Raw genomic sequence first — 13,252 nt, 5'->3', positions numbered from 1 at the left:
AATAGGACATGTCAGTATACAGTCCGCAATTGCGGCCCAGGCTCATTGAAATCAATGCACATCTTGTGCGTGCACGGTTCGTGATTATGGATGACCCGCGGATAACACTCTGCGGCCCGTCCGTGCCGTAATGATGGACTGTGCACACTTCTACGGTAGTGTGCATAAGGCCTTAATTCTATAACATATTTGCGAAGCGGCTCATAAGGATTGTTGTGGTAGCAAGGAAACGGCTTCAAATCCGCTCCAAATGGGGTTGTCTTCTGCGGGACCTTTGGAGCCCATTATTATGTCATGACCTGCCTAGGTAGAGTCGTGTGTTAACCTTAAACCATACTATCCCCCACCCCCATTTAGTAACGACACATGACACCGAGGTTGGATGTGAAATGGCCACAGCAGCCGTTTATTAATTTCACAGTTTTATAAAAACAATTTAAATCCGAAACATTCGGATAACTAGTTAGGAATCCACCAGAGAATTCCTCCTAATAATTCACATGACCCAACATGGGTCAGAATCATAAATAACCATTAAACGTTAACATTAACCCGAGCAGAGGAAGTCCTTGAAGCCCCTTCAGATGTTCCTTTCAAGAACACACCGAATTAGCCATCTGCAAACCACTAATTACCTCCAGCCGTAAACCAGCTCGGAAGCACCGTTCACCTCTGCAGATGGCTCCACCCACTAGAAGTCCACTTCAAGGGGATAACACCCGTTGAAGCCCTCAAGTGATATACCGACCACTAGAAGTCCACTTCAAAGGGATAACACCCGATGAAGCCTTCAAGTGACATACCTTCTACCAGAAGACCACTTCAAAGGGATAACACCCGATGAAGTCTTCAACCATGTACCTTTTTTGGGGGACGCATACCCCCGATGCGACCCCCCCACCATTTTGTACTGACTGGCCTCAAGGACTCCCCCCGCCAGCTGCCATGACAACAGAACCTACTCCGGAAAAAAGAAAAACATGTTAAATAAACACACAAAATAAAACACAACGCTCATATACGGACGTACAGAAGACCTAAGGAGTAACAAAACAAGGGTGGGAGGGTGGGAGCTTTGCTTCTTGTGTACTACTCCTCCCGCTGCTTCCGGCTCAATGCCGAGAAACAGCGGGAAGCGCAGTAACGGCCCCCCCGTCCCCCCTAGCTCCTCCCCGTCCCTCCTTCAGCTTCTTCACCTTTCCCTCACCTCTTAACATTAACCCTTTCCCTACCAGGACGGTCATGTCGGCTTCCCTCAAGCCTGCAGCTGCGTCCAGCCTCTTCTTGACCTGCCTAGGTAGAGTCGTGTGTTAACCTTAAACCATACTATCCCCCACCCCCATTTAGTAACGACACATGACACCGAGGTTGGATGTGAAATGGCCACAGCAGCCGTTTATTAATTTCACAGTTTTATAAAAACAATTTAAATCCGAAACATTCGGATAACTAGTTAGGAATCCACCAGAGAATTCCTCCTAATAATTCACATGACCCAACATGGGTCAGAATCATAAATAACCATTAAACGTTAACATTAACCCGAGCAGAGGAAGTCCTTGAAGCCCCTTCAGATGTTCCTTTCAAGAACACACCGAATTAGCCATCTGCAAACCACTAATTACCTCCAGCCGTAAACCAGCTCGGAAGCACCGTTCACCTCTGCAGATGGCTCCACCCACTAGAAGTCCACTTCAAGGGGATAACACCCGTTGAAGCCCTCAAGTGATATACCGACCACTAGAAGTCCACTTCAAAGGGATAACACCCGATGAAGCCTTCAAGTGACATACCTTCTACCAGAAGACCACTTCAAAGGGATAACACCCGATGAAGTCTTCAACCATGTACCTTTTTTGGGGGACGCATACCCCCGATGCGACCCCCCCACCATTTTGTACTGACTGGCCTCAAGGACTCCCCCCGCCACCGCGAAACAGGCCTTGACCACCTTAAGCCTGTGAGTTCCTCCACACCACCACCGCCCTTTCTATGCCTTCTGCTATAGCCAAGCTCCAAATATCAATGCCAACCTCGGTCAGATGAACCCCGTCACTCCTCCAGAAATTCCCCAATCCTGACTCCAAATCCCTATGCCTCACGCAAATGCCCCCGTTCTTTGCCACAAAACGGGACACCGCCCGGTTAACTTTTATCCGAGCCTTATTGACTCTCTCCACCGATCTAGCTAACCGCCAATGCTTCCTTGGGACTATGTCCGACCACACTACCACCAACTTGGGATAAGATACCCACAAACACAACAAATCATGTTTGATATCCCGCACCAACTCACGAAAAGGGCGGACTCCTAAGTCATTCCCACCCACGTGCAACACTAAAACCTCCGGAACCCTATCAAGCCGCACATATGTCTGGAATTCCGCCAACACCCTGTTCCACGACATACCTCTAAACCCCAGCCAATGCACAACCGCATCCTGTCGCGGAATGCGCAACTGGCGACCATCCGGGCGGACGTCCGCCCTCAAAGCCCCCCAGTGCACGTACGAATGACCCATCAACCACACCAGACAAGGAGGCGAATCTGAAACGGAAAACACAGTTAGGCACCACCATATACATTTGCAAGCATAAACAACAAAATTACAACATATGGGGGCGGACATAGGACTTAAACCTTTTAGACTCCCAACGACCAATACGCCTCACCCCCTCATCATCCAACCCCCAGCGCCCTGCTTCCGTTGCTGCGCCAATCCGGAAGGAATGAGATGAATATGAGCCTGCTGCAACCCCAACCGCCGTCAAACATTTTTTAAAAACAGCTCCAAACTGAAACCTGGACAAGAACGACCCGTCCACATGACATAACAAAGGCAAATCTGGAGACCCCCTGTTTTTTGTAAAACCACGCATGCACTCTACTGGGCACATGACCGACCCCGGGAGAGCGAACAAAACTATCAGTTTTCCCTTCCCTCATTGGTCAGTTTTTGATCTACGCAACCATACCTCCAACCGATCTGCAAAAAGGCTCACCTCCCCAGATCTCAGCCCCCCTGCCTGTTTAGTACTTGGCGACACCAACTCACCTATTCTAAATGCTCCGAAGAACGCCAACGAGAAAGCCAACCGAAACAAATCCATTTCATCTGAAGAACGACATACCGATGCCAATGAACCACCCAACAAGCCCAGCAAAGCAAACGACACCGGCCTTCTACTATCCGCCTCCACCCTACCTCTGCGCAACCCCTTCAAAGCCTGCGATACCAGAAATTCCTTCGATACATCCCGCAAGCCCCGCAACTTAAGCCCAAACGCCACCGCGGATATAAACCGGTTCACCTTCGCTACTGAAAACCCCGCCTCCCAGGCATCCCCTAACCAATACAAAAGTGCCACCAACCTGTCTCTATCCGTATTGACATCACCCAACTCTCTTACCCACTCCTCCCACTGCCTCCAACAAGCAGCATAAGCCCTCCACGTCGTGCCCGCCAAAGACCTTTGTAACAGCTGCTCTACGGGACCGATACCAGATCCCATAGATGATCCGGACACGCCAAACCAATACGTTCCGCTCCCGGAGCCAATTGCCGAAACCGGTCCCACTGCGAGCGAGAAAGAGCATCAGCAACACAATTCCGTACACCCGGGACATGCACCGCCACCACCCACGCGTTCAGCGACAAACACACCAACACTAAATGTCGCAACAATTGAACTACCGGAGGAGAGGACGCCGTGATGTTATTAATGGCAAGCACCACACCCATGTTGTCGCAGTAAAAACGGACCTTCTTATCCCTGAGCCTGTCCCCCCAAATGGTAGCCGCCACCACGATGGGAAACAGCTCGAGCAGGGCCAGATTCCGCGTCAATCCACTGGACACCCAGCTAGCCGGCCATTGACCTGCGCACCACGGACCTCCCCCGTAAGCTCCAAAGCCACCCGCCCCAGCCGCATCCGTGAAAATATTCAGATCACTCGTATCCTGCGCTGGGGCCATCCATAGCGAGCGACCATTGTACTGGCCCAAGAAGTCATCCCAAACCTGAAGATCAGCTCGGTGCTCCTCCTTGAGCCTCACAAAATGATGCGGCGCCCGCACTCCCGCCGTTGCCGCCGCCAACCTTCTACCAAACACCCTCCCCATCGGCATAATCCGGCAGGCGAAATTCAACTTCCCCAGCAGCGACTGAAGCTCCCTCAACGACATTTTCTTCCTTCTACAAGCCCGTCGCACCTCCAGCCTCAAAGCACCCAGCTTATCCGCCGGGAGCCGACACTCCATTGCCACCGAGTCAATTTCGATTCCCAAGAAACAAATCGTCGCTACCGGGCCCTCCGTTTTTTCCGGCGCCAAAGGGATCCCAAAATCCCTCGCCACCTTCTGCAGGGCATGAAGCAAGTTACCGCAAACCGGCGAACCCCCCGGGCCAACGCACAAAAAATCATCTAAGTAATGGATCAATGAATCGACCCCGGATACTCCCCTCGTTACCCACTCCACGAAGCTACTAAACGCCTCGAAGTATGCACAAGAAAGAGAACACCCCATCGGAAGGCACCGATCCACGTAAAAGGCCCCATTCCAAAAACAGCCCAACAGCCGTTGGCTTTCTGGATGCACCGGCAACAACCTGAACGCCGCCTCGATGTCGGTTTTTGCTAGCAGCGCCCCCGGACCCGCAGCCCGCACTAACCCCACCGCCTTATCGAATGAGGTATAAACTACGGAACACAACTCGTGATCAATCCCGTCGTTTACCGACGAACCTTTGGGATACGATAAATGTTGAATCAAACGAAACTTTCCGGGCTCGCGTTTAGGGACAATACCCAAAGGGGACACAACTAAATCTTTCACCGGCGACTCCACAAATGGCCCCGACATGCGCCCCAACGAAACTTCTTTTAACAACTTTTCCGACACGACTTCCGCATGCACGTAAGCCGATTTTAAATTTCTCCGCGTAACCGGAACCTCATAAGGAGGCGGAGGAATAACAAAACCAACACTAAACCCTTCATAAAGCAACTTAGCCGCCGCCCTATCCGGATACTCATTTAGATAAGGGGCCATCCTTTCCACCCTCACCGGCGACACCCCCTTGACCAGCCCCGTGCTGGTTCCCGGACCTCTTTTTACGCAGACATTTTGCCGCCCCGTGTGATGCACCATTACACTCGGAGCACACGTGCTTGAACTTGCACGTGGCCCCGAACTTACACTGGCCTTCATTGAATTGCCAGCAAAACCCCGCCTTTCCCCCGCCGCTTGGTCCACTCTGACTAGTCTGGCCTCCCTGGCCACCGCTCCCGGGAAAGGGCTGCCTAACCGGAACCGTAACCCGTAACCAGAGAGCAATATCCTTCTGGTCCCACCGAATCGCCGGCCGAACCGCCTTCCGCTGACGGAATTGCTCATCATATCGCAGCCACGCCTGACCCCCATACGCCCTATGAGCCTCCCCAATAGCATCAAAATAACAAAATAACGCCGAACAATTTTCCGGCGCCTTTTCCCCTATCACACTAGCCAATATGGCGAACGCCTGCGACCAATTAACGAACGTCTGCGGGATAAGCCTATACCGCCGCCGTTCCTCCTCGTCCTTTTTACTCTCATCCCGCTTGCTCTTATCCAAATTGAATTTAGCCAGCGGCAAGAGAGAAAAAATTTCAACATATTCATCTTTCCAGATCCGATCACGCACCTCCTGCTTTAAATGCGCCCCCAACGGACCCTCAAAACAAACATACACCTCCCCCCGAGCACGATCGTCCATGCGCACTCGATCGCCGTCCTTCTGTGCCTCAGTCTGCACCGACACCGCGACCGCCTCTCTAACCGCCACCACAGGACGCGCCTGCAACGATCCCACTTCCCTGGGGCCTTCCCAAACTACCGCAGGGGACACTTCCGTTACTACCGGAGCCGCGGCCCTATCCAGGCGCCCCACCAGCTCCCGTAAGCAACCCACTAAATCTGCCAAACCCGCTCCGTCGCGTCCGCCCGCGCCACTACCGGCCCCCGATGCTATGCTAGCAGCCCCCCCGCCGACACCCGACATAAAAATCGCTGGATAAGACAATAAAGGAGTTATACACTCACCGGGCTGCACAGGCGCTGTGTTCCCGTCAGCCGGACCATCCTGACCTCGACGATAGACGTCCAGTTCACCTTCCTCCAGTTCTTCTCTCGCCGACGACTGTCCCTCCCAACGACCTCTTCGGAAAGGGGATGAGGACGCGCTGACCGATGGGCCGGCAACCTGCCGCCCGACCGCCGGGACCCAGACTTCCGACCGGACCTGTTGCCTCGACGTCGCTGCAGATCTAGTCGTCCGTCTAGACGATCCTGACGAAGCCTGCCCCCTGGCCGGAACATCACCATGCGGGGCGGCCGTACCTTGCTCTTGACATCTTCCATCTGATGGGGGAGGGGTGACAGGGAGCCCGGCCTGCGACTCCCTGCTTACCGCCGGACCCCGTCGCGGCCTGGGATTCCTGCCAGGACGCAGGGCCTGGGAAGGGGCGGTCCTCCCAGCTGCCTGGCCTGCAGCGTCCGGGATCGGGCTCCCTCTGCGACGCCGTGTCCGCGGGACTACCTCCGGACTCAGGCGCTCTGGAGGTCGGGACCGCCGAGAGGGACGGGTCGACACAGCCTGCATCGCCGTCACCCCTGCTACCGCTCTCTGCCTGCCCAGCGCAGGAGCGGTTGTTCCCGACTCCCCCCCCGCCGCCATAGCCATGCTCGTAGGGGGGCCGGGGGAGGGGAGCCTGTCCCTTACAACAGACCCCGAACGCCGTGCCCGACGTGGCGAAACGGCGTCCGGGATCCGCGTTAATGCAGCCACGGTCTCCTCCAGCCATCCGGGACCGTGGTGCACAGCAGCGGCACGCAGCCGCTCTAAAATCAGGGCCTCTGCCATACTAAAAAGCCGGGCAACGGGGAGCTTTGCTTCTTGTGTACTACTCCTCCCGCTGCTTCCGGCTCAATGCCGAGAAACAGCGGGAAGCGCAGTAACGGCCCCCCCGTCCCCCCTAGCTCCTCCCCGTCCCTCCTTCAGCTTCTTCACCTTTCCCTCACCTCTTAACATTAACCCTTTCCCTACCAGGACGGTCATGTCGGCTTCCCTCAAGCCTGCAGCTGCGTCCAGCCTCTTCTGAACCTGGGTACTCTGTGGCAATATAAGATTGGGGTACTTTGGGCCCAACCTCAATCCATATAGAACACATGCATGACCGCCTATAACTGCATCTTGATCTAGGCGGCCTTCATTGTACTGATAGGATATCGTGAAATACCTTCACGAGAATGATCCAGAGGAGTGATTGAAATGTCTTCTGCTAGACCTGTAGGGACCATCACTGTGTCAGAACATGGTCCCACTCAACGATCCTTTATTTCTCTGCTGAACCAGTCCGACTGTGGATTAGAGGTGCAAATGACAAATCTCCCTGTAGTCCTGACTCCTTCGAAACAAGAAGAGTCCTATTTGCTCTTTCTGGCTCATGAAGGGGAATTTAACATACATCCTCTTTGTGTTTACTTAGCTGGCACACATTTCCGAAAATATGGAACATAATTTGCAAAAACAGGAAGCTGTAGACCCGAAAACCATATGTGTGGTTAACTGTCATACAAGATATATGTATAGCACAGGCAGCTACAGTGCTCACAGGAAATGATTGTAAAGAGCGGCGCAAACAATCACATAGACAGGGTCATTATCCAGCGGCAGTCTCCTGTATATTGGGCATAGACATAGTTCACACCATGTTCCCGGTCAAATTCTGGAAAAATCTTTCACAACGCTCTAGAAATCTATGGATCACCTCCATCCTATTTGGGCTGGAGAAATTAACAGAAACAGACTTCCAATGCCCAAAGGTAATCTATATCTATCCCTACGTATCATTCCTCTTCATCTACCCTGGACTTATCGCCTCCCTCATCAATATTATTTTAACTTCATCGTCATGTCAATGTTCAGATCTTTGCTGCCAGAAGTTTGGTGAAGCTCTTGCACCACCTATTATTTGGATTTGTGTTCTTTTACTTGATGGGCGCTATGTGGAATGCTTATGGATGGGTACAAACAGCACCAGTGGTCCTTCAGATGCCCACACCATATCACAGGTACTTCATTCTACTTTTATTTCTTGATCAAGTCCTTAAGAACTATGGAGACGGCCCGTGCAGTTGCTATGGGACCTGTGGTGAGACGGTGCCAGCTCATCTTAACATAATTTGAAGCTTTTTGGCCCCAATGCAAGATCAGTAGCAGGGCCCCCAAAAGTAACGTGTTATTAAGGTACTGCGGTCCCCCTATGTAGCAGAGGAGCTGTGGGGGTCCCTCATGCACAAGGGTTTTAGGAGGAGTGTGCGACCTGTGCAGTCATACAGGTGCCCCTCTTCTCACTACTGAATGGGACTCTATAGGCCCTGTGCCCTGGACACACAGCTTGGCGGAGCAATGTTACTTGGGCACCTTACAGCGATGTTATTAGGGCAGAGTATTAGGGCTTGTCCACACACAACAGAATTGCTGCAGAAAATTGTGTGTGTTTTGCTGCTTTTTTCTCAATGCTGGGGGATGGTGACATCTCCTGAAAAACGCAGCAATTCAGTCCACTTTCCTTAGCGGCGACTGCCATGCTGCGGTACGAAATATACGCACCGCAGGTCAATTTCTGGTCGGAAATTTTACGCAGCGTGTGGATGAGATTTGTTAAATTTCATCCACTTTGCTGCTACAGTATTTCACAATTCCGCAATTCCGGACGGAAAAAACGCAGCAATTCCGCAACGTGTGGACAAGCCCTTATCGTATTACTTGGACACTACATGGTACACCATAAGGAGGGGGGTCCTCATTGGATTTTACTGCACAGGGCCCCAATAACTGGTGTTTTAAATGTTGACATGCTGGGTATATATTGTGCTGTACCCTGTGTGTATATCCATGGTCACTGCGCACCTCGTTGCCGAGTGTTGTTGGGGGGCTGTCAGATCGTTGTATGTGACAGGTGAAAATGGTTTTCTTGGTGAATTTCAGCATTAACTGAAAATAACTTTTTTATATATTTTTTTTATAGATGGTCGGAATAAATATTTTCTTAGTAGTTGTTGTGTTCTACATGATCTACTATTTCTGTTCTTCTGGATCAAATGATAATACTGCCAATGACCTCCAGTTACAAGCAGTTCCACAGGAAGACTCTGTATTACAACCACCTGCGGAATCTGACAGCAACGTATAAGCGTCTGCTCCCTAAACCTGATCCGAACCTGCGCAACTTCTGTTGAGATCAGTTTATTATTCCTGACTACTCTTTTGGATAAACCCTCTGTACTGCGAACCCGGCTCTGCTACATCACTGTTACTGAACTCTGGATCGCCTGACTACCCTCTTGTCGATTAATCCTGCACTGCGTACCCGGCTCTGCTACATCACTGCTAGCCTACGTTCACGCAGGGCGGATACGTTGCGTAAAGGTACACAGTGTATCGGGCCTGGGCTGGGATTTCCCGCTGAAAAGCCGCACCAAATTGTAATGCAGGTTTTTGTTCGGATTATCCACTGCGGACATCCTGCAATGAAAGAAAAAAAATGGATATACTTACAATGGTGACGCGTCCCTCCGACGTCCTGGCGTTCTACAGCCCTGGGATGATGTTTCATGCCATGTGACTGCTGCGACCTGTGATTGGCTGCAGTGGTCACATGGGATGAAACGTCATCCCAGGAGGCCGGCCCGGACGAAGGAGCACAGAATTCTAAGATTTTTTTTGTTTTCTAAGTTGCGATTTTTGCGGCAACAACAAAGCTGCGATTACGCATATACAATTGACATGCTGCGGATTTAAAAAAAAACGCACCGCAGGTCAATTTCTGAGCGTTTTTCCGCTCCTTATTTACGCAGCGTGTGGATGAGATTTGTTCAAACCTCATCCACACTGCACCTATTTGCCTTTTATTTCCGCAGCATAAAAATACGTACAATGACCAATGGGAAAAATATTAAACAGATAGATCTCTCAATTTCTTGCGTTGCGAAATAATTTTCTCATAGGTTTACATTGTAACGTTTCAGATACACCACATACTACTGCCCCCTTAACGAACCCCGGAATGACTGACTACCATTCTGTTTCACGTACTCAGCTTTGCTACATCCCCACTACCGAACTCTGAATTGCTTGACTCTGCTACGTCATATATACCCGGTACGTGTCACAGACTTTGATGCTGTTACCTATAGTAACCGTATCTGCAACCTTCCATACTTGATCAGGTGCACATCCAGAGAATCAATTACCGGGCAATTTAGAGGCACCAAAGTCCTGGCGGCAACCTTAGACCCAAACCGAAGTCGCAGGAAAAGAGGGCGCTATATGTGAATTATTCCATTTAGTCGATTTTTTCTCTGGGTATCGTAAGAACCAGACTGTAACAAATACCCCTGTATCTCCAAAAGAAGAGTCTGATGTATCACTGAGGTTGACTAATCCAGACGTGAAACGTTCTCCAGAAAGGAACACACATGTATCCCAAGTGCCACCAACTCCTCCATCTAGTCCTATACCCCATTTTATCCTCAATATTATTTTGATGCTTAAAGAAATATATTTTGCTGTGTTTTAATGGACACTTACTTTTCAACCATATTATGCTAATCCAATAGTATACATGATATACTGTATATCAACCTTGTAATGTACTTACTGTTAAAATGTAGTAGTTTTATCCATGCAAATTCTTTGTGAAGTTGCTGCCAGTAGGTGCCTCCCTTCCTGTAATCTGCTGTCCATCTCGTGTTGTCAAGCAAAATCTGTCCCTAGTTAGAGAACAGGCTGCAGAAGGTGAGGGGTTTGCCTCTTTACTGAATGCCCATAGAAGTCTATGGAGAAGGGAGGGGGCTAAGGGAAAAAACACACCAGACACGCTGCCCATAGAAGTCTATAGAGAGGGTAGAGGGAAACAGGAGGAGAAAGCAAAGGGAGAAAGGGACACGGATATTCTGCCTATACAAGTCTATGGAAAGGGGAGCAGAAAGAGTGAGTGAGTCAGACACATACACGCTGCCTATACAAGTCTATGGACAGCGGAGTGGGAAGCAGAGAGCAGTGAGAGAAAGAGGCACAGACACACTGCCCATACGAGTCTTTGGAAAGAGGAGGGGGGAGCAGGAGCAGACTTAGAAATAGACACACAGACGTGCTGCAGCTTCCTGGTAAGTGTTCTGTCTCACCCCAGCACTGGATTCTCAGCTACACTGCTCATAACTGCTGTATAATATCCTCTATGTTACTTCTTCTATATATGTGATAGATAGCGATAGGAGAGCAGGATCTCGTCTTCTATGTGTGCAGTGTATAGTAGTCACGATAGCAGTTAAGCTTTTCCCACTACTTCAGCGACAACTGAAAATTAGAAATAGAGCCTGCAGAGGGGAAAACTGATAGATAATGCAGAATACAAGTTATATAGTTGCCAGAAATAGTGTTATTCTTCATGTACACACATATATTAGCTTATTCTAAGAAATCACCTGAATAGTTAGGTAAGCTTTATAGAAAATTATGCTTTTGCTCACAAAATCTATACTCCGTTTCCAGGAAAATAACGCCAATCCACACCGTTCTACAGCGAGAATATAAGGAGACAACTACGTACAATGAATGCTGCTCTGGGATTGGTTGAATTTCAAGCTCAAAGATAATGTTATATATTACAAATGTTTAGTCTAATGCTATATAACCCCCCTTTTATCTGATATGGGGGCGCATTCCATTTTTTGTACATGCAAGTTGACACATCTATAATCTAATAAATAATCATACAATACATACATTTGTAAAACTGTTGATTTATCCACAACACTGTCCATGGGACCCCATTTCCCTGCCACTTCCCACCAGGATGGACGCGATTAAGAGGAATTGTGTGGAGCTGTAGCCGAGCATGCATACGGCTGCTCCATACAATTCTATAGTAGGTACAGAAAAAACTGAATGAACACCGTCAACCACAGTGCCCCTGCTGGAGTAATAAATATTGCAGATAGTCACAAAAAAAGTATAAAAACTTCTGGGCATATGGACTTCTTAAAGGAGAGTTCATGACTTCCATCTATTAGCCAGTGAGATGAGTTTCTGCAAAGAGCAGCTCTCCATTCTGGAGGACTCAGCACGACCGTGTATTATATGGATCACCCACTTATTTCAATGATGTCATCATCTGGGATTGCCAAGCAGAACCTTGACGATCAGCTCATTGTCAAGGGGTTACTTTAATTGTAAGAGTAGATACAGATGTGTCCATTCTTACTTTTTCTTGAATCGCGTCAAGTTCTACAATATAGCAAACGAGAATGGCGACAGCGCACTGCAAGCACTAAGCAACTAAATATAAATAAATATGCATTACTGCTAAATCTACTTACAATAGGGAGGTTCTTAGCGCACATTTTGATCAAATTGTGTGAGCCCACCTGCCACGACAAGGCGAACTCTATGAGGTGGGAAACTACGCTGCACATACACCCAGAACTGGCACTAAATACTAAAGTTCTACAATATGTCATGATACCAATTCAATACAATCTCGCACTGTCCAGTAAAAAACCGGGAGTCTATGGTTAACAGATGGCTAATAGATGCCTTTGATTGATGCCATCTGTCGTCTATAGACTCCCATGTTAAAAAAAAAGTATACGTTTTTTTTACTGGATGTGACACAAATATATATTTTATTAACATGGTAGAATATGGGAGTCAGATGGCTGACAGGTGGCATCCGTCGGAAATATACTTTTTTTTTACATGATTGTTTAACATCTCGCGCCATACAGCTAAGGTTATGTCATATTTAGAAAGGAAGTAAAGTTAGACACATCTGTATCCTGTAGAAGACAAGTGCAATACTAAACGCTTCCATTATATATGGCACTTTTAGGGTAAATTCACACATTGAGTAAATCATGAGGATTTTCCGCAGTGGATTTCGTTGCAGAAAAGTTGCAGAATTATAAAGTAGCAGCAAAGTGGATGAGATTTAAACAAATCTCATCAACAAGCTGCGTAAATGATGAGCGGAAAATAATGTTCAGAAATTGACCTGCGGTGCGTTTTTTTTAAATCTGCAGCATGTCAATTGTATTTGCGTAATCGCTGCTTTTTTTGTTGCGGGTTTCCCTCATTGAATTCAATGGGAGGTAAAACCCGCAATAAATAGCAGATGTTGCGATTTTTGAGAGGGAAAAGCTGC

At 49.0% G+C, this 13,252-nt stretch overlaps 1 long non-coding RNA gene across 1 annotated transcript; it reads left to right on the top strand.

Moving 5' to 3' along the window:
- The first annotated feature begins 7,686 nt into the window (after nucleotides 1–7,686).
- On the top strand, nucleotides 7,687–11,794 carry LOC142665557 (uncharacterized). The gene is made up of 3 exons (XR_012851520.1): nucleotides 7,687–8,117; nucleotides 9,077–9,477; nucleotides 11,602–11,794. It is a non-coding gene; the product is annotated as an uncharacterized LOC142665557 (long non-coding RNA).
- The last annotated feature ends 1,458 nt before the right edge of the window (nucleotides 11,795–13,252 follow it).

The sequence above is a fragment of the Rhinoderma darwinii genome, chromosome 13 (assembly GCF_050947455.1).
Source record: "Rhinoderma darwinii isolate aRhiDar2 chromosome 13, aRhiDar2.hap1, whole genome shotgun sequence".
In the NCBI taxonomy this organism is placed as follows: Eukaryota; Metazoa; Chordata; class Amphibia; order Anura; family Rhinodermatidae; genus Rhinoderma; species Rhinoderma darwinii.
The sequence above is the reverse complement of the archived record's forward strand: the minus strand, read 5'-3'. Positions and strand labels throughout refer to the sequence as shown.